At 38.9% G+C, this 24907-nt stretch overlaps 1 protein-coding gene across 15 annotated transcripts in view; it reads left to right on the top strand.

Annotated features, from left to right (window-relative positions):
* Positions 1–296: 296 nt before the first annotated feature.
* FOXP2 (forkhead box P2) overlaps positions 297–24907 on the top strand; it is a 534423-nt gene continuing 509812 nt past the window's right edge. For 12 of the 15 annotated variants that reach the window (XM_067042303.1, XM_067042302.1, XM_067042293.1 and 9 more), the window contains exon 1: positions 297–2666. The gene's annotated coding sequence lies outside the window, so the exon portion shown is untranslated. Of the gene's footprint in view, positions 2667–3300; positions 3429–24907 lie in introns of those variants that run through there. The other 3 variants (XM_067042299.1, XM_067042294.1, XM_067042308.1) reach the window with 1 other exon arrangement.

Genomic DNA, 24907 nt, shown 5'->3' with positions numbered 1-24907 from the left:
GGGAAAAAAGTGAGGAGCTGTAGACCTTTTGACTGTTCTGTTGCCTTTATTCACAAACCGAGTGGAAAGATACATCCTGGGATCTCCAAGGATTTCGACGCCGTTTGTTCTTCTCTTTTCCAAAATGGTTTCAGGTTAATTCAGAAAATCCGCTTTTTATTTAGGGTTGCTTGTGAAGTATAAACGCAAATTACTTATAAACTGATCTCTACCTTTCAGAAGGGCGAGGTGGGGGCATTTACATCCGGCGTTTTGTATTATAATTTAAATGACTGCTCCCTCCTTCTCTCCTCGCTCCCATCTTTAAAAAATTTCGGTTTATTTGTCCACTATTCAGGCAGCATTTCGAAAAAAGACAATTTAAAAAAGAGTGAGGACACAATCCACAGGCAGAGCACTTACGGACTGCCTGGAGTTTTGAAAGCTCACAGAAAGCACCTCAATTCAAAGCCCAACTCTACCTCTTCCCTTGTCCTCCTGGCAGGGGCCGTCTTCCCAGGACCAGCCCCGTGGCTTATTGACTTAATTGGTTTCACTAGAAAACCCGACGGTGTGTTTATAGATGTGGGTGCCAGGGCTGCTTCCTCCGTGGGAGAACTGCGGGTTCTGGAGCGAAGAGTTGGTGCCAAGTGTGTGTGTGTGTGTGTGTGTGTGTGTGTGTGTGTGTTCGCTTCTGCCCTTTAGAGAAAGGGCGCGCTGCTCTTTGAGGAAAAGAAAGACTCAAAGGCATAAGTTGGTCCTGCTCGCCCGTCTCCCCAGTCACCCCCTCCCCTCTTCTGCCACTGGAGATGTTAAAGTTGGCCGGGAAGAAGCCGGGGCCGGGGTCTGTTCGCCACGGCCTCTCGTCTGCAGCTATTTGGAGGAAAGTTTCAGCACCTTTCGGAACGCCACGCTTCGCGACTGATTTGCTGGCAGAGAGGCCGGCTCCGCCGCGGCGCGAGGGGGACGCGGCCAGTGGAGGGTCGTCGCGCGGCCCGCGGGCAAGGGAGGGGCTGGTGGGGGCCTGCGGGGAGGAACGGCCTTTCAGGAGCGGCGGTGGAATAGGGGCTACGGTACACCCCCTCCCCGCGGGTCACATGTCCCACCCGGGCCCGTCTCGTCCTCCCTCGGCCTTTCCCTTGTCATCCCCTCGGTTCCGCGTGGGACCTGGCCGAGTCACACCCCACGGACAGGCGCGGAGACCCGGGCTCTGGAAGCTAGGCCCGCGCACTCCCCACGCCGGCGCCTCGGCTTTGAAGTGCGCACGGCAGTTCTGGCAGTTTCTTCCTTCCTTTCATTCCGGTTACTTTGCTCCCCTCAGTCACTGATAGGGCCCGTCTCGAAAGCCGCACACCCTAAGAGTCCTAGCTCGGCGGCCCCTTCCTTCCAAGCTCCGCCCCGGCCGGCCCGCAGCCCGGCCCCAAGCCGGTGACCAGGGCTGTGCGACCACGAGGAAGCCCGAGAACCCCCGGGCCCAAGTGAGACAGGAGCCACGACAACAATGAAGAGTGAGAAAGACACTCGGCCTCTCTCCACCCCAGGCCGCGGAGGCACACACCGTGAAAAGAAAGGCCAATCAGCGTTTTAACGCACGCTTGGGTCTCCCTTTCTGACTATCGAGTACTTTCACTCCTTGCCACCGAGGGCTTCGGATCCCTTCGAGGCTTCCTGCACTTCGCTTGGAATCCCCTGTTTCATTTGCCAGCAGCTCTGTCTGCTGAGAGGACGTACTTTGGGGACTGCCAAGGAGCAGCAGACACAACTCCGCTTTGCCAATACAGCATACGGTTTTGTTCTCTCCTCCCTCCCCAACCCCCTTCCTCGACTCGCCGTCTGGGCCGAGCGGGAGGAGGCGGAGCAGGAGGTGGGGAGAAGGGTGGGGGTGGGGGAAGAACCGGCGCAGAACAAACAAGTTCTCCGGCGAGTTGTTTACAGAGCAGGTGGACCTGACGTCAGCTAGGAGGCTCCCCTGCAAATCAGAACAACAGTCTACTCCGCGCTTCCCCCTCCCTTAAAGAAGTTGGGGGAGCCGGGGGAGGAGATAGGTGGATGGGGGTGACAGGCATCTTAACCAGCTGGTTCCAAACCACTTTGGGGATCAACAACAGCAGTCAATGATAACAACGCAAAGTAAAACAAAAACAAACAAGTGGCCCAACAGTATTTCAGAATCCTCGGAGGCGTCCCTTCAATCCGCCCGCCCCTCCGAGAAGAGGCGGCTCGGCGCGCAGCGTGTGTACAGTTTGCATTGCCAACAACACGCGCGCGCGGCCGGGTGCGCGCGGCCGCCAGCGCACACTCACACACATAGACACACACACATACACACACACATACACACTCACTCACACACACACACACAGACACACAGATCCGGGTGGGGGGAGCGGCAGCGCGAGACAGCGCGAGCCTCCGAGAAAGCGCGAGACACGCCGGCGCGTGCAGCTCTGCGGCGGCCGCAGCGCCCCGGCTCGAGCGCCGCGCAGCCCGCCCTTGAGCGCCGGTCCGGGTTATTTATGCGGCGGCCGCGTCCGCCAGCTGCGGCTTCCTCCAGCCCCCACCCCGGGCGCACCCCCACTCGCGGCAGCAGCTGCCAGGAATCGCGCGTGGGTGTGTTGTTTGGGAGCTTCTGCCTCGGCGCCGCGAGTGCCACCTCCCGGGACGCTGCCCAGGCGTCCTCGGTCGCGGTAAGTTTCTTTGCCCTCACTGTGGCGCGCTTCACCTCCGCCCCACAGCCCGTCCCAGCCACCTCCACCCAGGGCCGGGCTCGTGCGCCTTTACTCTGCTCCGCGCTCCTCCCAGGGCGGCGGCGGCGGCAAAGTTTCGCCCCAGTCGCTGCGCTCGGTGCGGCGCGGCGGGGCGGGTGTGACATGTGTCAAATTTCGGCTCGGCATCCGGGTCGCGTTCCGGACCCAACATCACCCCTTGTTCTTTTTCATTTTGCTTTGTGATGTGGGGAAGGGGGAGTCGAGAGAGGGGAGGTTGCTGTTGCCTCACGGACGATTTTTAGTTTTGTATGTGCCAAGTGTTGTCTCGTCTGGCGAGACCGCGGCTGGAGGGATATGTGTGTTGAGACGCCAGTTGTGTTCGTTTACTCTTTTATTTCTCTTGTTTGTTGTCTCTTCCTCTTCCTTCCTACCCCTCCTCCCCCCCGAGAGAAGAAACGAGAGTAAGAACATCTGGCGGTTGGACCAACTTTACTGATCCAACTGCTGACCTTTATTTACTCAGTGGGGCAAGTGCACGCTTCTGGTCTCAAAGTTAGACACTTCAGCGTACATTTCACAAGTACTTCTCTGGAATGGGAGGCGGAGAGGGGACAGTCCTGCTTCTCCAGCGAAGAAACTCCTGGCCCCTAGTGACGCTTCAGGATGATCGTGCATCTCGACTGCTGCCCCCGATCGCGCCTTTTACCCTGTCCACGGTTAGCAGGAGCCGCTTCACCCGGGGTCTGTCCTGCTCTTATTTTTATTCAGCTTTGGAAAGGTTTCCCCACTCTGAGGGTGGGTTTGGGGGTGAAATCGCGCTTCCCGGTTCTTCAGGGAGGGCACGAGGGAGGGGCGCAGACACCTTTCGGAGAAAGGGAGTGTTCTCTGTAGGCTTTTACCTGTAAATCCGCGGAGGCCCGGGCGAGCGGAGGGCGGGCGGGCGCGCAGGGTTGACTTTGACCCCGGGGGAGCGCGGGTTCCGACATCTCTTAGAGCTCGCGGCGGCGCACGTGCGGCGGCGGCGCGGGCCGGACCCACTAGGTGGCCGCGCCCGCCGCCCGCACGTCTCCCGCGCGCCTCTCCCCGCCCCTCGGGCAGCAAAGCGCCCGGACGCCCGGGCACCTGGACCTAGGGACTAGCGTCTGCGTGGACCCTCGCTTGTCCCGGGCGTTCGGGTCGGGCTAGAGCAGGGAGGGAAAGTTGCCCTCCAGTCCTCAGACCCTCTCTGAGATCTCTTAGGTAAGTCTCTCAGGGCACCTGGCGCGCGGGTGAAACTCATGAGGAGCAACGTGAGGGAAAGGCACGTGCGAGTCTGGGGCGTTTGAGAGCGGAACCAGTGCGCGCTTTGCACGCGGACTAAGCAAGAGAGGCCGAACTGGACACCGCTCGGGGGGAGGCTCCTCAGACTCCGGAATCCCCAAGGAACTAGACCCATCTGTGTATTTGTTTATTCAGCTTTTTAACCAACAGTTTTAAACCACTTAATGGACAGCTGCTGTCTGTAGTCCTCCTATACCCCCGCCCCGCCCATTTTCTCTCACCACATGTTGAAATCCAGTCAGTTTCTTGATCTTGAGGATTGTTCCTCGAGTCCTGTCTGCTCCCAGGTGGTCAGGCTTTCGCGACGTGTGAAAGACCTGTGGGAGTGTGTTAGGTGTGTACATTTGTAGTCGTCATGGATTCAGAAGTGCTGAAAGAGCTACCTCCCCAACTTGTCCAGAGCCTGCTTAGAAGAATAATTAAGTAGTAGCAGGTAAGCCACGGGGAGAAAGTGACGCCCTGGTGTCAAGTAGCCCAAGTGGACGATTTCCAACTGGAAGTATTTCGGGAGATTAACTTTTAGAAGACAAAAGTTTGCCTGGAAGGCACATCTTTGCACACTCTCCTAACTCAAATAGTTTGGTTAGGCTTCAGTGGAGACAGGAGGGGTGTGTTTTATAGCACGTCTATGCTAGAGGTCAAAACTCAAACAAAGATGAGCTTTCAGATATTTTCGTCTTCAATTTTGCATTGTGGTGTACCTCAGGAAATGTTTTATGTTGTCAAAAGGCCTGATTATCTTTTCTGTCATTGTGAGTTATGGATAAGAATATTCTCAGTGTCCTGGAATTTTAAAGTGTAGTGTTTGTTTAATACTGCTAAACAACAATTTTGATTTATTTGTATATGTATTAATAAAGTGGGTATAAAGTTATATACACTATGGTCAATAGGGTCATAAAATTTCATTTCAGGTTTAGAGCTTTTAAAAGTTGTTTCTTTCCTTCTTTCCTTCCGTCCATCCTTTCATTTTTATTACTAAACTAGACCCACGTTCAGTAGTTGTTCAGTTCAGTACTTCTCTAAGAAGCCCACTATTTCATTGTTATCTAAAACTTAAGTGAAAGAAAGGTTTAACAGTGATAAAGTTACTGACTTTTAAAGAGGAGACTAGAAACCTGATGATACATCCCTGTTGGTAAGTGACAGAAGACACTCAATTTTAAAAGATCATCTTAAATTTCACTTTTAAGTACAAGAATACAAAAAAAAAATTAAGGGAATAATTTTTAACATTCAATTTAAATGTGAGTACAAGTTTTTCTTTTTTATACATAGTTTATTAAATGTTACTATTACACTATGATGAATATTAAAATAGAGCAATCAAAGGGAAATATATACAAATAACAGTTATGAGCTATTTTAAACTATCTTTCAAAATTCCTCAACTTATACTTTACTTTAGGATTCAGATGATGGAAATTCTAGAACTGAATATTGTTTTAGAGTGAAAAGAGACCTATAATTACATTATGATATGAGTAGATTTATGAATAGTTATATCTGAGTAAACTGTCATTGGAGTTTTATTTCTTTGCATTGATGGTAGTACAGTGGTTTTGCTTTAAAATTAAAATAAAATAAATCTTTGTGACATTCTAGAATCCTAAAATAGGGGAAATCGTTGTATGTGACACACCAAAAAATAGGAAAAAAGGTGAACATTAAAATTACAGAAAACCTGTAATGAGAAGTATATTCCTTTTGTACAAGCAAAAAGTCAGAAACACAAAACAACTCTCTTTGCATAACTATTAGAATTGTACTTTATGAAAAGTATATTTAAATATGTGAAAATACCTTCATGGCTTGATCGAGACTCTTAGAGCATATAATAATATATTGAACATAGCCAAATTTACCAGACATTTTTATTTCAAGAGAAAATGTGAGGGTTATGGTACTTAATTACATAAAAGAGATATTGTTTGTGTTATAGTTAAAGATTTATAGCCCCTCTACCTCATCACCCTTGTCTGTTTCTGTGTGGACAGTCTCATGTTGTGTCAACTATTAGTTATAATACTGATAGAAAACTGAATCTTGGAAGTGGTTATGTATTTTCTGTCTCAATTAAAAAGAAACCAAGGGGAAAATGGCAGGGTGGGATGAATTGGGAGTTTGGGATTGACATATATAAACTGTTGATACTATGTATAAAATAGATAACTAATGAGAACCTACTGTATAGCACAGGGAACTCTACTCATCACTCTGTGGTGACTTAAATGGGAAGGAAATCCAAAAAAGAGGGGATATATGTATACGTATAGCTGATTCACTTTGCTGTACAGCAGAAACTAACAGAATGTTGTTAAGCAACTATACTCCAATAAATTTTTTTTTAAAAAAAGAGACCATTGACTTGTAAGAGAATATCACTAAGAAGTTCTCTTGGCATGAGTGTTGCTAAATAAAATTGCAAATCACAGTTGAATTCCAAAATAATATCAGTTGCATTACAGTCACTGAATACTAATTCATGGCACAGTTTTTTTGTTTTTTTTTTGTTTGTTTGTTTCTTTAACTTTGTCATAGATGATAGTGATCTTAGTGATAAATGAATGGATCTAAAATGTTCTAATCAGTGCCCAGATTCATACTGCCCTTTGATAAAAGGAAGTTTATTTCTTAAATTAGGCCCCCTAATTAGTGTATTTTAACATTTGTATAGATTTTGAAAGTAACCTTATTTATGTAATGCTTAATTCATAGAGTTCTAATAAACTTGGTCAAATCCAGCCCAGAAAGATTGTTTTTTATCTTCTTAAGCCTTCTGAAAGGTGCTTGAAACTTGCCTTAAACATATTCCAGTGCTTATCATCCACAAATAATCTAATGCCTAATTTGAGTTTTAAATGCCATAGTTTACATGTCTTCTTTTTTTTTAGATGACATGAATATTTTCTTAGGTCCAACTACTTATCTCTTAATATACTTGGACTCCAGTCATATCACTTACAGAGTGCTATCAGGTAAAAATAATTTAAGTTCTTTAGGTTTGTTTGTTTTTTCATGAGGCTTAGGTCATTTTCAGTGCTTTCTTATGGAGTTGTTCCAAACTTTAGCTTCTTCATTTGTCCCATAACTATTTTGTTTTTTAACATCTTAACTAAGAATAGTTAGGAGGGTTGATTAAAAATAGCATTACTTTGTTTTTAAGCCCAGCATTGGTTATATGAAAATTCACTACTATTGAATTCCATAAATACTAATAAGTAGAGTAGCCTTTCCTTGTACGTGTTCCTACCTATTAAAATAAATGGTACTTACTTCTACTTGCTTATTTCCTTCTGCCCTGTCATTACCTTTGATGTATTTTTGTATATACTCTTTTGCTCTGCACAGTGTTTTCATCTATCCCCTGCCTGCAATTTTCCAAACAAAATGAACAGAAAAGCAGAGTAACTTTGGTGAAATATAAAGAGATATCATAGCTAAGAGGTTAACATTAGAATATTGAGATGCTGGAGAGAGGTTCTTAGAGAATATTTAGATTTGTTATGTTCCAACACTATTAATGTTAAAATGAAAGAGTAAACCTATATGTATGTGGTGACTTATTTTCAGTAATGGTATTCATCTAAACCAGTTTTTCTCTAAATAGATGCTTCAGTGAATTGCTGTTTTCTCAAATGTGATATTGTTAAGTATTGACCTAATTATTTTTAGGAGCATAATCTCAATTTCATAATTGGAGTGACTAGGAATTTGTGTTTATCTATACAGAATTTTGCCCAGCAGCCAAATTAACAGAATATACCTGTGCTCTGAAATGAGGAATACTTGTATCACCCCTATTTCATTTTAAAGCAACATTATATTTTAACAATTTATAGCTTATAGTTCACACTGAATCCTAATACTTTTTCATTTTGTGATTGTGAACTTGGTTTACTTTCTCTAAATTGACTTGTATTCGTTCATTTGTTTAGCTTCCTTACCACAAGCAATTTGAATTCTAAAATTCCCTCAATTTATATGATTTGTGTAAAATTTTATTAAAACTCCATTTTCTCCATAAATTATCTGTGGAGTACAGGTTCAACCTTTTGAATTCCTTGATATTTGAGATATGTGTTTTTTAACTTTAATAATACTCTGTTGATTGAATTCAACTTCCCAGTCAGTTGTAAACTTCTTTCTTTCTACATCCACCAAGGGTCTCAAGAACATACCTTACCATTATATTGATAAATATGTCATATGGAGCTGACATCTTCATTCCTTTCTGCTGTGGCAAATTATTTTCATTAGCAGGAGCCAATAAAATTTAAATGTTGAAAAAGCACATTGCTGTGAAGCAGATGAATCCCCAGGGGTTTAAAAGCTCTCAGCATTTTTAGTTTATTAATGTTCCTCAATTTCCTTTGATTTCTATCTTGGAAACCTTAAAATATACTTTGTGGAAGATAATGTTGATTTGAAATTTATTTAAGTTTTTAGTGTTTCTTTTTAAAGCTCTTTCTAACATAAGTCTAAAAGATTTGTACCATGAGAATATCATAAAATTTTAAAAAACAGGTTAAGGAAATTAACTTTAAATTCCTCAAAGAAAGGATGCTACTACAAAGAACCTAAAGTTTTCCTGGTATTCATTTATTTCTTTTCTTCTCAACTTTTATGATGGCATTATCTGTGAAATATTTTTTTTTGCATTATTTTTGTTTTGTATCATTTTGGTACACATACAGAACCGCAACCATCATTTTGCAACTTTTTCTCCATTTAAGAAAAAAAAGTTTCTTAAAGTGTATTTTAGGGGGTAAGAAAAAAATCTGTGGTAGGCATATTTCAGAGAAAGCGTTTATAAAATTTCTTGCTGGCAGATAGTGTGGAGAAACTTATAGTACATTAATCCAAATATCTTAACATCTTAGCATATGTAGACTGTCATAAAATCATCTCATTTAAAAAAAAAAAACAGATCCCCAACATCCTTAAAAGCTATTCCTCACCATTACTTCACCCAAATTTATGTTCCAGGATTTGGTTGAGCTATATCTGTGTGCCTGCAGCTAACTCTTCACTTCCTTTTTGTCTTCATTTTTCCCCTTTCTCAGTCTGTCTTTAGTTGAGCTAAATGGTCCCCCCAAATCTTGTTTTATACATCTAGTTAGTACACTCCCAACCAGTCTGATCAGATAGACCATCAGCAACTCCTTGAATTGTTGCAGTAGCTGCTTATTTACCCCCCTTCTCCCTCCAAGCACCACAGTTTATTCTCCATGTAGCAGAGTGATCTTTTGAAGATATATCTGTTTGATTATGTCACTCTTTTGTATAAACCTTCCAACAGCTTCTGTCTCTCAGAATAAAAGACAAAGACCTTACATAAGTCCATATTATTTGACACCTGCTACCTGACAGTATTTTCTATCATTTTCCTCTTATTCAGTCAACTCTAGACACTGACTTCCTTGACATTCCTCAAAATGGGATCAGCTGATCGCCACAGTTTTCCTCTCTGTTCTCTCTGTCTGGAATGCTCTAACCTCAGGTATCTTCACTAACTTCAGGTCTCTGCTCAAACGTATCCTTATAAAAGAAGCCTTCTCTGACCGCCCTATATAAAATAACAAACCCTCATTGATCATGCTCTGTCACCTTTACCATACGTTATTTTCCCCCATAGCACTATCAGCTGACTTTAAAAAGATTGTTTCTTTATTTATCATCTGTTCCCTCAATGAGATTGTATATTCCATGGATCCAAAGATTTTCTTTTGGGCACTGTTCTAACCCAGTGCTTAGAACATGCCTTGTACTTGGTAGGAGCTCTAAAACTAAATATTGAATTGAGGAATGCATGACTTTTTGGAGGTCCAGGAAGTTACTTCTGTCTGTATCATTGCTCTTTTTTGTGTGTGTGTCGTTGAAATTCCTTTTCACCTTATTTTTTCATCTTACACTAATTTTATACCATATTACTATTATATTGGCCAAGACATGGCTCTCATCGCAGGTGGGTATGCTTCGATTTCATTTTTCTGTGTCTCTTTTTTACTCTTGATCTGAGAAACAGTATGACATTTAACTTGAAAGTTGTGAGTGGATGTTCGTGCTTTTGGACGACAAATGCTCAGTAGTTGAGTGCTTCCATATAATAATGCTTAACACTGTTTAACTGACATTTAATCCTATAACTCATCATTATATCTTAATATGACTAGCATAAGTCATGTATATAGATGTTTCTAATGGCTACACCATGAGTACAACACGGGCATTCCAAGTAATTCTGGGGATCTTCTGTGAGGAAAGAGGGAGGAAAATGGGTTAAGTCAAGGTCTTTTGTGAAACCTTTAGATTTAGGTAGCTTTACTTTGTTTTGCATTGGCACACACATCATAGTTTACAACGTGTCTTTTCTTTCATCCTTTCAGTATCTATCTTTAAACAGAGCAGGTTGTGGATTTATGATTTGCTGGAAAGTCCATCTTTCCAAATTTAAAATCCCACTCTTTAGTTTGCTCACATTGCTTTGGGACATCTTCAGCTAAGGCCTGAAAAAGTGGTACAACTCTCCATATAACACCACCCACATACACAGATTATGTTCTTATAAACCTAATGTCCTATAGAGCTCTCTCTCACACACTATGTCCATATTTAAAATTTGCATTAGCTTACTCAGCAGTTTTGTTCTAAATACCTTGAGAAAGAGAAAGGAGTCTATAATCTTTTCTATTGGTAATGAAGAAGGTCTCTCTTTGCCTACTTCATCTCATTTTTCTCTTTCTCTTCCCTCCTCCTGAGTGAATTATGAGATCTTTCAGTATACTTCTGATCTCTTATTATATCACGAGTGAATATGTGGTCCTTGGAAAGCTGAAGCAAGGCAAAGTGGGGCTTTATTACATAATTACCCCACTTTTCCCCTTTAAAAAAATTACTAGCCTATGCTGTCTGCCTTTTTTATCCTGGTCCTTACGTACCCAGTGCCCTCTATGTTGCCATCTGGCTATTCCAAGTCCCAGTATATTCTCCTTTCCTTGTTCCAAGTAGGAAATTTTGTATTAAAGGCCTTGTCTGATAATAATAATGCATATTAGAATGTGAGAGAAAATGACTCCTTCTGGAAAGCGTAATTATTATCTCTGAGAGTAAAACAGCCCGCTTGGTTTACTGTTCAGAGTTCCACATTAAGTGCCAGGAGACCTGCATTCTGGTCCTTGGTCTGACTTTAATTATTGTGCAATATTGGGTGAGTCATTTCCTCCAAAATTAAAGAGACTGGATTAGTTTTTAGGTTACTTTCAACTGAAACCTTTTATGAAATACATGGAATTAAATTTGAAGCTGTGAACAGGTTCTCTCTGACTACCATGTAAACACACATGTAAGAGTGACTGGAAGAAAAAGATAATTCCTAAAATAAAAACAATTAAAACCAACAAAAAATTACCACAGATAACTTTGTTTATGAAGCTCAGGAGGCTCCGTTAAAACGTGAGAGTATTTTTCTTCAGTTGTCTTAGCCCGCTTGGGATTTTCACATCACTCCCCTCCTTCTCAGTCAGGAATGGAGCCTCCCCTTATTTAACCAGGATGATGAAACAAGGAGAGGAGAAGTGAGTGCATGTGGAGTTGGTCATGTTAGGGTTGAGAAAAATAAATAACCGCCTGGCATCCTCTTCCCTGAAGCACATAACATTAACATACCATAAATATTAATTTCTTCACAATTTTGCCTTGGTCCTGTGCTCATTTATATATTTAGCTGTTGGTGGCACCAATCCAGAAATAAATTGTGGAGTTGGATGAGCTCTTTGATAAACTTTGTCTTTCTAAAATTAGAGCTCTCCTTTCTAATGGACCTTACACACACACCTGACACGTTGGGTCGCCTCGTGGACCAGTCTGTGCACTGTGCTACGTTAAAAGGAAACATAACTCCCACCTGTAGGGGTGCTGCGTGTCTTGGCTGTAGTTTGGCTTAAAGGGAGTGACCTGAGGTTTATACAGTGTACCGCACAGGAAGCTTGGTCCCACGTTTCTTGAGACATCTTTTTTTCTTCTCCTGGGAAATGCTGAAAAGTCTTTAGAGCCTCGTCTAGGTTATTCCTTCACTGTTTTGCTGTCCCGTCCCCCAATCCTGCAATGCGTGCAGTTACACCAAGTGTACATACCCCGTGAAGTGTGCCATCCCATGCATGGTGTTGTCTCTTTTCTCATTCTGACCATCAGCCTACTATGTAGACAAATCAGGAGTGTAGCTAGAGATTACTTCTCAGAAGGCAGCGGATTATAAACTGTGGTCGTTTTTAGCAGTGATGTAAGCTTGCAGATGTTCACTTTTCAATACATTTTACCTTGTTGTATGTTACAGAGAATGTATACTCCTGTAACTAAAAATAAGATTCATTTGACAGTCTCACTTTGTGCTGTCCCAAATATAATAATTTTAAATCTGTATTTTCTTGATCTATTTATATTTCTCTACTTCAGAAAAGTATGCTTTTAAGTTGCCCTCTTATCACTTCCAATTCTTTGCTCTTTTATAATTTTCAGTAATTTCAAACTATCTCTAGTCCCACATGTCTGTTGCTCAGACTATTTCACAAATAGAAGAAGGGCAATGCAGTTTGTCATTTCTAATAGGTATTTGATTTTACATATCTGTTCTCCTTGATATCTCTCTAATTGTGTCATAGAAATATCTCATTCCCACTTGGCTGAAACGATGCCAGATTCTAAAATATGACCAAATACATGCTTACTCATATAACTATATTAAAGGAACACTGTTATTATAAGTTTTGTTTTTATTTTGAGAAACAATTTGTTTTTCTGACTATTTAAGATCAAATTTTAAGGGCAAATGTACAGTAATAGAGAATATATGGTAACAAGATATGAATACATAAATAATAAATATTTAATGTTTATTTTCTTATTACTAGAATTACATTTTTATGAGAGGACATTTAAAAATAGAATGTGAATGATTAATTTTATTTTTACATGTTACCTATTTATAAGACAGTGAAAATATATTTATTTTAAAAAAGCTATTTGGCTATACATTTGATGTTTCATTTTTAAATAAGATATTGGTCACTGTATTTTAGAAATGATCCTGATAATTTTCTATCAAAATCGTTACTTTCACTGTGATTTATGAATGATACAAATGATATTTTAATGGCTCATCTTTACCAAGTTGTTTTAATACCTTTAATTTTTTCCATTTTTCAGTTGAACTGTGGTTGATGTACAATACTGTGTTTCAGGTGTATAGCATAGTGATTCAGTTATATGTTCAGATTCTTTTCCATTATAGGTTATTACAAAATATTGAATATAGTTCCCTATGCTATACAGTAAATCCTTGTTGTTTATTTTATGTATAGTGGTATGTATCTTTTAATTCCATACTCCTAATTTATCCCTCCCTCTCCCTTTCCCCTTTGCTAACCATAGTTTGTTTTCTATGTCTGTGAGTCTGTTTCTGTTTTGTAAATAAGTTCATTTGTATTATTTTTTAGATTCCACATATAAGTGATACAATATGATACTTGTCTTTCTCTGCCTTACTTACTTCACTTAGTATGATAATTTCTAGGTCCATCCATGTTGCTGCAAATGGCAATATTTCATTCTTTTTATGGCTGAGTAATATTCCATTGTGTGCATGTGTGTGTGTGTGTGTGTGTGTGTGTGTATAAAAACACCACATCTTCACTCATCTGTTGATGGACGATTAGGTTACTTCCATGTCTTGGCTGTTGTAAAAAGCACTGCTATGAACATTGGGGTGCATGTATCTTTTTGAATTAGGGTTTTCGTCTTTTCTGGATACACATCCAGGAATGGGATTGCTGGATCATATGGTAGTTCTATTTTTAGTTTTTTAAGGAAACTCCCTACAGTTTTCCAAAGTGACTGTACCAATTTACATTCCCACTGATAGTGAAGGAGGGTTCCCTTTTCTCCATATCTTATTTATTGTTTGTAGACTTTTATTTTTTGTAATATGGTCACCCCTTGCATGGCTTGCAGGATCTCAGTTCCCTGACCAGGGATCGAACCTGGGCCACACAGCAGTGAAAGCCCGGAATCCTAACCATTAGGCAAACAGGGAACTCCCTATTATTTGTAGACTTTTTGATGATGGCCATTCTGACCAGTGTGAGGTGATACCTCATTGTAGTTTTGATTTGCATTTCTCTAATAATTAGTGACCTTGAGCATGTTTTCATGTGCCTGTTGGCCATCTGTATGTCTTCTTTGAGAAATGTCTATTTAGGTTTTCTGCCCATTGTTTCATTGGGTTGTTTGGGGTTTTTTTGATATTGAATTGTATGAACTGTTTGTATATTTTGGAAAATAAGCCCTTGTCAGTCACATCATTTGCAAATATTTTCTCCCAATCCATAGGTTGTCTTTTCATTCTGTTGATGGTTTCCTGTGCTGTGCAAAAGTTTGTAAGTTTGATTAGGTCCCATTTGTTTATTTTTGCTTTTATTTCTTTTGCCTTGGGAGAGTGATCTAAGAAAATGTTGCTGTGATTTTATGGTGATTTATTAATAACACAAACCATGTTTTAATTGCTTATCTTTACAGAGTTGTTTTAAGCTCTTTAATTTTTTTCCATTTTTAAAGATAATTTACATACAGTAAAATTTGTTTCTTTTTCATGTACAGTTCTATATATTTTGACAAACGTATATAGTTGTGTAATCACTACCACAATTAAGATTTGGAACAGTTCCATCATGCTCCAAAATTTTTTCGTATGGTTTTTAGTCAACCCCTCCTCTCATCCTGTAGTATCTAGTAACCACTGATCTATTTTCTATCCCTAGAGTTTTGTTTTTTTCAAGTCTGTTTCTGGGGGGAGGGGAACAGTTTTTTTAGTTGAATGAATGTGATATGTAGCACTGTTTACATTTAAGTTGTCCAGCATGTTATATATTGTAGATGATTGGTATTGTAGTCATATCTATCACATCACAAAATTATAGTGCAATATTGTTGTCTATATTCATTATACTGTGTATTAGATCTCTGTGGCTTATTTACTACTGCTTCCAAGTTTGTACCCTTAAACAACATCAGTCTTATCCCCCATCCTCATCTCTTGGTAACCACCATTTCGCTCTCTGTTTTTTACACGTTTGACTTTATTAGATTCCACATTTATATGTGGTGTCATACAGTACATGTCTTCCTCTCTCTGACTTGTCTCAGCATAATGTGCTCAGGGTCTATCCATGTTGTTACAAATGGCAGGATATACTCCTTTCTCAAGGTTGACTAATATTACATTGTGTATGTGTGTGTGTATATATGTATTATATATATATATATATATATGTATGTATTACATTCAGCTCTGTCTTATATTTGTACATCATACAGTATGTAGCCTTCTGAGGCAGGCTTCTTTCATCTGGCTTAATGCATGAGATTCACCAACATTGTTGTGTATATCATTTTTGCCTTTGCAAGAATGTACTTGCTTGCTGCTGTCATTATTTCTGAGGAGTTTAGAATTCTCCTCCCATTTTTTATTCAAATATATGTTAATTTAATATATCCTTACATTTTATTTTGGCTTATAAATTGGCTTGGCTTATGAACTAGAGACTTTACTAGTTAATCATTTCTGAGAGTTAATTTTATGGTCTTCTCCATAGCTGTTTACCCTCATTTCTGTTTCCACCCCTAATCTTTCTCTTGCTCTCATACTTCATTCCTTCGTTTCCACAGGTGTTTGCTCTGCTTGTCTTTTCACTCCTTGTCATCTGTTTGACTGGTTGAAAGATGTGGGACCCATTCAGGTAGCTAGTTTTTAAAGAAGAAAGAAGCTTATTACCAATTGCTTAATAATACTCATTTATTCATCCACAAATTCATTTATTCATCAATTACTGATCATCCACCAATCTGTGGATGTGGCAAAAGAAGTAAGAACCTTTGAGATCATGAAATTAATTTTTTATTCTCCCTTCCAAAGAGGATGGGAGATGGGGCCAGGGTCTGTTACCCAGGTGCTACTGTGAGGTGGCCTATGGGCTGCAGTGTATGAAAAAGGGAAATAATCAGAGAGGTGAATCAAAAAGCCAGGTGGGCTGCTAAGAACAAATCATCAGTTTGAAGAGGCCAGCTAGGCTGAAATGGAACAGAAACCAGGGAGGCAAGACAGGAGTGAAAATACACAAGAGATCTGGAGAAACTCCCTGTGGGTTGCCTTTTTTTTTTTTTTTTTTTACAGATAAGAAGTGAGCAGTTTAAAGACATCTGTACGTGAAAGAGGCAATCCCCATTTTCATAGTCCTGGCTAGTGGCTTTCAAAAACTTCCATGAATGAAGAACTTATCTTAATACCCAATATTTGAAAACTTCAACTGATAGAAAGTTCTTCTTTACACCGAATTGAAATCAATTAGCCATTTTTCTAACTCCACCCTTTGGTTTTACACAGACTGTTTCACACAGATAATTTTGCAGATGTCTGAAAAATTTTCATCCTCAATAAATCTTTCATTTCTCAGGATAAAGAAGTCAAATTTCTTCAGTTATACTTTATATATACTATATGGATTTATTTCACCCTTCTCAGTTCTGATCACTCTCCTCTGGGTATGCTTCTCTTTGATGGAGTTTCCCTTTAAAGTGTATCCAGAGCTAAATATCATATCATGAATGTAGCCTAACCAACACGGAACACAATGAAAATTTATCCCCATTTTTCTCTACATAATGGCAAATTTGTTTTTTTTTTTAGTTGTGTTATATTGTTGTTAGAATTGTAATTCATTTCATGTAGGTTGCAATTAATATGTAACTTGAATACTTTATTTGTATGTCTGTTAAATTTGTTTCTTTATAGTTTAGTGTATTCAGCATGTCAAGATTTTTAAAATATCCTGATTCTATTATCTGTGTTAGCAATTGTGTCATCCATAATGTTAATTAATACATTTTTATAGTGCTACCTAATTAATTATGAAAATATTGAGCAGAACAGGGTTAAGAATAGAGCCTTTTCTGAACTTAGTGAATTTGGACTTTTTGACTTGTCATTACTCCTTTGGATGGGATTATTTACTTACCTATATACATTTGAAATGAATCATAACTATCATTATAATAATAGCTAACATTTGTTGAGCAGTTAGCTTAAGTAGGTACTTTTCTAAGCAATTTGTGTATGAATTAATTTATTCTTTATACTACCTTTATGAGGACTTACTGTAATTTCCCCATTTTACCAATGGCAAAGCTGAGTCACAGGTTGTGAAGCACTGTGAAGTATCTGAGATTTTACCCTACTTGTACGCTGACAAATTACCCAGCCACTGTTTTGTGGATGATTATAGAAGACAAAAGACTTCCAGGTCAGAGACAAAGGACTGTATTACTCCTGGTACAGCAAGCAGCATGAGCCTCATGCTTTTTTTGGTTCCTTGTACCCCCAGACCCACAGGGGCTCCACAGAGTGGCTCAAGTCCATGCTGCACACTATGTATCACAGATAAGGAACTCCAAGTTTAAGAACCCTGATCTTTTATAATGGGCTATAAGCAAACCTTCCCTTTGTTCCAGAGGGAGATACTATAGGTCTTCAAACGCTATTTGCTCTACAAACATCCATGAAAAGACAGTCTAGAACAAAGGCTTCCAGTGCCTCTGTGCACAAAACATGCAGAAACTTGACAGATCCGTGACATTTGCCTCTTAATCCCAGATATTAAGAGACTTCCCCAAAGTTACACAGGTAGTAAGTGGACTTACCCCAGTTGGCCATGAGAGACTTACTCCATACTTTTCTTGGTCCAGGCATTATACAGCCAATGCATTTCTCTCATTCACTCATCTAGTAACATGTCAGAAAAGGAAATGAGGTTTAGCATGGCTTATTTTTAACAAATCCATGGTAGGTTTAAAAAAAAAAAATTAAGTGCTCACAAACCATCTGTTTAGTAACCTGTTCTAGAATGTTGGGGAATAGTGTCAAGATCACTGATCTTCATTTCCTAGAATCCTTTTACCTTCGAAAAATAAAATAACATTTGTCCCTCTTATGTATTACATCTGCTCTTCTGTTGTTTGTAACTCCGTCAAGGTTATCAACTGTAGTTCTGTGATAACATATACAAGCCACTTTTTAAAGATATCTTGAAATTGTAATCTATTGGTCCCGTATACCTAAACTTATTTAAAGTGACTTAGAGTCCTCTTATTAATTCCTGAGCTTTGATTTTCTTGTTAATCATATTTGATTTTCCATTTTAGTTTCATCACTTTTCTTTCTGGTGCAGAAGGTAAAAGCCACCCAAGAATCAAGAAGTTTGGCATATCTCAGTTATCTGATAACATACTATTGTCCCCAAACAGTAGGCTCATATCTTTAATCTTTTCCCGTATCTAAATAATATCTTGAAATGTTCCTAGCTTTTTTTGGGGGGGGTGGGTGGGTTTTTCTTCAGCCCATTTCAAGCATTTATTAAAGCTTTGAGTCATGTTTCTGTACTATTTCTTGCCATGTAATATCACTTCTGAGGTTGAATAATCCCTGGGTAACGCTGTGTTTTTTTTTTTAGATATTTTCGAATTTCTTTTTTTTTCTTAGTGTTTTCTGAGACTGGAAGCTTGTAATTTCTCTTTCAAGATTTCATAATTTCAATTGATATGATAATTGTCCCAAACCATTTTTTATTTTAGAGTTTCATGTCAAGCCATTGTATATAAGCAGGGCTTGGTAATTTTTTTCTGTAAAGGGCTACATAGTAAATACAGGTTGTGGGCCATTGGTCCCTTTACACATATTTGACTCTGCCATTGTAGTGTAAAAGCAGCTATGGACAACACCTAAATGCATGAATGTGGCTGTGTGCCAGTACTTTTATTTATGGATGCTAAAGTTTGAATTTCATATAAATTTTATGTTTCACAAGATATTCTTCTTTTGATTTTGATTCAGGCACTTAAAACTGTAAAAACAGTTCTTACCTCACAGACCATCCAAAATCAGGCAGTGAGCCAGTTTTAGTCCGTGGACTATATTTTGCCCAGTGCGCGCGCTCACACACACACACACACACACACACACACACACACACACACACACACAGAGAGTTGTTCATATAAATATAGACATATCTTTTTAAAATTTCTGTTTCTAAAACCCATGCCACGTTTTGTTTACTGGCTTGGAATTATGAGCTTAAAATTGACATGGACTTCTAAGAATTCTGTGACAAAATTTTTCATCTTGGTTCTTCCCTTTTCACTGCTGTTAAGTAGTAAGTAGTTCTCCTTATTGCTTCTTTTTCTTTTCTTTTTTTTTTTTCCTTATTGCTTCTTAAGCCTTCAGAGAGAAGAAATTATTAGTAAGCCAATAATTCATTAGATGCTCAATTTTTGTCATTATCAGTATTAGGTGTCAATCTGGATAATAAAGTGCAGTGACCAGCTGAGTCATCAGTGGTCTAGGTAGTGAACCAAGAACAATGTTCACATCATTTTCTCCGTGGTCAGGGTGAAACAAAAATGTACTGAAGGTCTCCAGACAGGTAGAAGAGTCGTGCAGCATCATGACTAGCAGAGGCAACTTTAAGTATGAGACGAAGCTTTGGCACAGCCCAGGGCTTTTAATATATCCCTTGGTAAGTGAGGATATGGGTAGACCAGGTGCCTAGGGTATGATTTGATGAGTGAAGTATCTGGCTGGAATCAGAAATTTGAAAACTTATCACATAAGGGCTCTCAATCAGCCAGAATGACTATGTAACTAGGTTTGCTTCTGTGCTTTTGGGTAAGGAGGATCTCCTACTGTGTTTACTCATGGTGGCTCTTTAGGTTTTTTATGTGTTCTGGTATTTCTTTATTTATATTTTTAAGATAGCCAACCTTGCAGAGTCTGTTTTAGGGAATGTTTCTGTTCTTCTTATATTTGATGTAAACTTTGTAGATTATACAATCTCAGCTGGAGGAGATGGGAAGATGGATGAAAAAGACTAAGAATGAGGAATAATAAAGTTCTTTCCCTTGATGTTTTTCTTCCTTGCTATGAGCAAGTCCACAATACTCAGCTAGCTTAGTGAACTATTTGACTCTTTTTTTTTTTTTTTTCCCTTCAGAATACATATCTCTCTTTTCGTCAGGAGGCCTGATTTAGAGGTAACATTTGTTACTTTATCATATGAAAGAGTTGTAAATTGAACAATATCAGTTCTGTTTCTTTCTTGGAATTCTATTCTTTTTTGCTTCCACTATTCAACTTCTTGAATAAGCAGTTTGTGATTTTTAATTCTCAACTAACCCATAATACCCATTCTCCCAAAACTCCCTCTCTGAACTCATCTTGTATTTTCCTTGCTTTCTTTGACCTAAAGGCGCTTATGGTATTCTTACCATTTTAAGGCTCAGAAAACATACTTCTATCATATAATACTTCTATCAATAATACTTCTATCATATAATATTGAATTTCCTTGTGAAATAACATTTCAGAATTATGTGAATTTTATAGTTCTGTGTCTTAAAAAATTTTGGTTCATTGGTCTGGGCATTTGCCATTGTGATGAATCAGAGATCTTTCTATGAGTTACTTAGTGTGTGTTAGTTTACCAAAGTCATGGTCAGAATCACTTTCCGAAGAGAGAGGTTTCAAAACAGAGCTTGAAAAATACAGACAAATCTCTTTTAGAGTTAAGACAACAATAAATGAAATATTTATGAGTCAGGGCTTGGCTGTATGAGAAAACACAGGCAAGCCTGTGGTTTCATTGCATTACTTACAGTATTTCTGTGACCTAAAAAATGAAAAGTGCAAAGAGACCTAATGCAGTCAGGTGTGGGGCTGCTGAGATCTGCAGGGCTAATGAACTATTATGGTCTTTCTCAGAGTGAAGTTCTCTTTTTATTTTTTTGAAAATGTTAATAGAGTATGAAGAAATACAATGAGAGGTTAAAAAATAGTTTGATGACATAGTGATACAAATTTTAAAAAGAGTTAATTGAAAAACTATGAATATGTGTATTTATAGTCTTTATTTTCATGAAGAGCTATACCATTATTTCTGTTTTTTAATCACATTTTCCAACAATAATATTTAATCATTTTAACTAGTTCTTAATTTAAATTTCAATATGTCATGGTAAAAGTTAAAGTAAATTTAGTGTGTCTTTTGATGTGGCAGTTGAATTCTCCTTGTAAAGTGCATAAATAAATTATAACAAACCAAACTAAATATATTATTAGTTGAAGAAATAATCCTTTATTGCTAGAAAATAACATTTATTCAAGTAAAGAGAGCTAATATGTTTTAACATAGTAAGGTTATAAAATGTTATAGATGGTACTGTTGAGGAAATGTCTTAAACATAATATAAATAAGTGAGAAAACTCATTTGTGATAATCTTGCTGGCCATAAGAATCATTTGGGGAAAATTGTCACAGTGCTGACCAATCTGACTTTGATTATCTGATTCATTAGTAATTCTGGAGAGGGATCAGGAATTTGCCTTTTTAGAAGATGTTCTACATGATTCAGGTAAGGTGGTGTGAAGACCACGCTTTAGAAACACCAGAGTAAAATATTACATGGCATTTCTAAAGCTGTTTTTTCCCCCGGAAAATAGGGGGTTGAAATATAACCCAGATTTCACTGGTTATCAGAAATAAAATTGTGATTTAGAATATAAAATTTATAACTACTCCTATAAGAATAAATTCATAACCTCTGAAGTTCTGACGGTTTTCACTTCCATTTTTTTATTGATCCAGTGAGCATTTTGAGTTTTTGCTATAATCTAATAGGAGTCTACAGTTTCACATGTAGAAAAGAAATTATAGAAAGGAGAGAATACTGTTAGCTTCCTTTAAATGAGACAAAAGGGAGGCGGTTTGGGGGTGGAAGGGTGAGGGGAGCAGAAAGAAAGAGCGAGAAAGAGAGGGAAAGAGAGAGATAGGTAGAGGTAGTTGTGTTGTGTGTGTTTGTGTTTAAAGCCTGAGACATTTAAGTTTGTCAAGTTGTGTATAAATTTCTCCTGTGATATTTCAGTTAAAATGAAATTTTTTGTTCTTTTGTCCTCATTGAGCTACATTTATGCTGTATCATAATGGCTGGATTAAAATTACACAAAATAAAATGAAGATTTGGGAGTTATCTGAAGAATTACAGTAACTCTATCAAACATTTGGAGTCTAGATAGCCTTCTAAAGCTTGTCAATTGGCTGTTTGAAATTGGGAATAATTCTTCCCATTGAAAAAGAATGTTCTAAATATTGATTAATTTTCAGTGAAAAAGTTGATAGGAAATTATGTTTGAATACTAGCATTTAAGACAGAAAATTAGTTCATTTATTTTAAATGCTTGTGGTTGGTACAGCCTAGTTTAGGAAACTTTCCAGTTAGCAAAAGACTTCTTGTTTTGCAAATTCTCCACCTCCTCAGAGAATCTCTTCATCACCTGGTTTCTGAACCTAGTTCCTCCAGTCTCCCTCAGGGAATGGGTCTCTCATACTTTTCTTTGAGTTGAAAGAAAGAAAGAATTTATAATTTGAGGTACAGCTTTGGGTTTGAGAGTGGATGGACACTTGAGCATGGAGTTCTAATTTTATAAGATAGCTTATGAGGAAGGGAGAAAAGGAAATGAAGGAGAGAAGAGAGGGGAATAGGGCTACCTTACCTTTCGGCTAATAGTGAGCTTGCACCTGGACGGGCTTGGGTGCAGCTGTAGCGAGGAAAAGTGGTTTAGTCATGGGTCCCACCTTCAGAACCATTCAGGGAGCCAGAGCCAGAACCAGAACCAGAACCAGTTGGTTAATCCTTCACCCTTACAGCACTAACTCTCTAAACATGACAAATTAAAGCAAAACAAAAAGGAGGGGACACAAAAGTGAGTCAGCTAATCCTTTTATTGCTGAATTCAGATATCTGTCCAAAGTTCTGTAACGACAAGACTATGGACACTTGCAAAGCAGTATTAGCATTTCATATTTCTAAAATATTTAGTAGCTAATAAGGCTCTTTGTAAAAAAATTTTTTATTGAAATATAGTCGATGTACCATGTTGTGCTTGTTTCAGGTGTACAGCAAAGTGATTCAGTCATATATATGTTCATATATATATGACTGAATAGATATATGACTGTGTATATATATATATATATATATATATATACACACACACACGCCTTTTTCGATTCTTTTCCATTATAGGTTATTACACGATATTGAGTAGAGTTCCCTGTGCTATACAGTAAATCCTTGTTATTATCTATTTTATATATAGTCGTGTGTATTTTAATCCCAAACTCCTAATTTATCCCCCCCCACCTTTCCCCTTTGGTAACCATAAGTTTGTTTCTTATGTCTGTGAATCAATTTCTGTTTTGTAAATAAGTTCATTTGTATCATTTTTTTAAGATTCTACGTATAAGTGATATCATATGATATTTGTCTTTCTCTCTCTGACTTACTTCACTTAGTATGATAATGTCTGGGTCCATCCATGTTAATGCAAATGGCATTATTTCATTTTTTTTTATGGCTGAGTAATATTCTATTGTATATATATACCACATCCTTATCCATTCATCTGTCAATGGACACTTAGGTTGCTTCCATGTCTTTGCTATTGTAAATAATGCCGCAGTGAACCATGCATGCAGCGTGCATGTATCCTTTCAAACCACATTTTTCTCCAGATATGTGCTCAGGGTTAGGATTGCTGGATCATATGGTAGCTCTACTTTTAGTTTTTTAAAGAACCTCTGTACTGTTCTCCATAGTGGCTGTAACAATTTACATTCCCACCAACAGTGTAGGAGAGTTCCTGTTTCTCCACACCCTCTCCAGCATTTATTATTTGTAGACTTTTTAATGATGGCCATTCTGACCAGTGTGAAGTGATACCTCACTGTAGTTTTGGCTTGCATTTCTCTAATAATTAGGGATGTTGAGCATCTTTTCATGTGCCTGTTGGCCATTTGTATGTCTTCTTTGGAGGAACGTCTATTTAGGTTTTCTGCCCATTTTTTGATTGGGTTGTTTGTTTGGTTTTTTTTTCAGATTGGGCTGTATGAGCTGTGTGTATATTTTGGAAATTAAGCCCTTGTCAGTCGCTCCCATTCCACAGGTTTATTATCTAATTGGATCTTTGAACTAATTCTGTGAGATAATTAAGGCAGATGTTATAGTCTGTGCTCTCTGCAGATGAGGAAATAATAGAAATGCTTATTTACCCAAGGTTGTATGGCTCGTACGTAGCACAGCCCAGAGCGAGTCCTCTCCCTCCCCCTGGCCTAGTGTAAACCACACTGCCTATCATGAATTGGGCACCCGAATCTTCAGAATGCCTCTTAGATGTTAACCACATGGAGGGCAAAGGCGATGTCTTCTGTTTCTTTTGTAGTTCTTTGTAGCATGGGTACACACAGTGGAAGCCCAGCAGGAATATTTGTTAACTTAGATGTGGGCTTGACAGCATGGCAAGAGGAGGGCTTGGCATTAGACAGATGGAGAGCAAATCCGAGGCTTGGCCATATGCTGACTGTGTGAACTTGGGCAAGTTACTTGATCTCTGAACTTGATTTTCTCATCTGTAAAATATGGATGAAAATTCTATATGGTGGGTTTTTTTTTTGTGTGAATTAAAAATAACATTTGTAAGATTCCCTACACAGTAGCTGCCAGATAGTAGATGCCCTTCCTTCAGCGGTAACTATGGATCTTATGACTGTGCTTTTTCCTAGCACCTTCCTCCACTTTTTTTTTTGTTGGCTTTGTTTTGTATGTTTTTCATCTTAAAAAACAGTACCAGGGTGTAGGATGGAGCCACCCGTTCTGCTAAGGGGGCATCCCTCATACCATACTCCATGAATTCTGAGGACCTGGAAGAAAGGGAAATAGGCAGTTTACCAGAAACAAATATA

This window comes from Kogia breviceps, chromosome 9, assembly GCF_026419965.1.
Source record: "Kogia breviceps isolate mKogBre1 chromosome 9, mKogBre1 haplotype 1, whole genome shotgun sequence".
Lineage (NCBI taxonomy): Eukaryota > Metazoa > Chordata > Mammalia > Artiodactyla > Physeteridae > Kogia > Kogia breviceps.
Note: the sequence above shows the minus strand (reverse complement) of the source record. Positions and strands in the feature narration are given on the sequence as shown.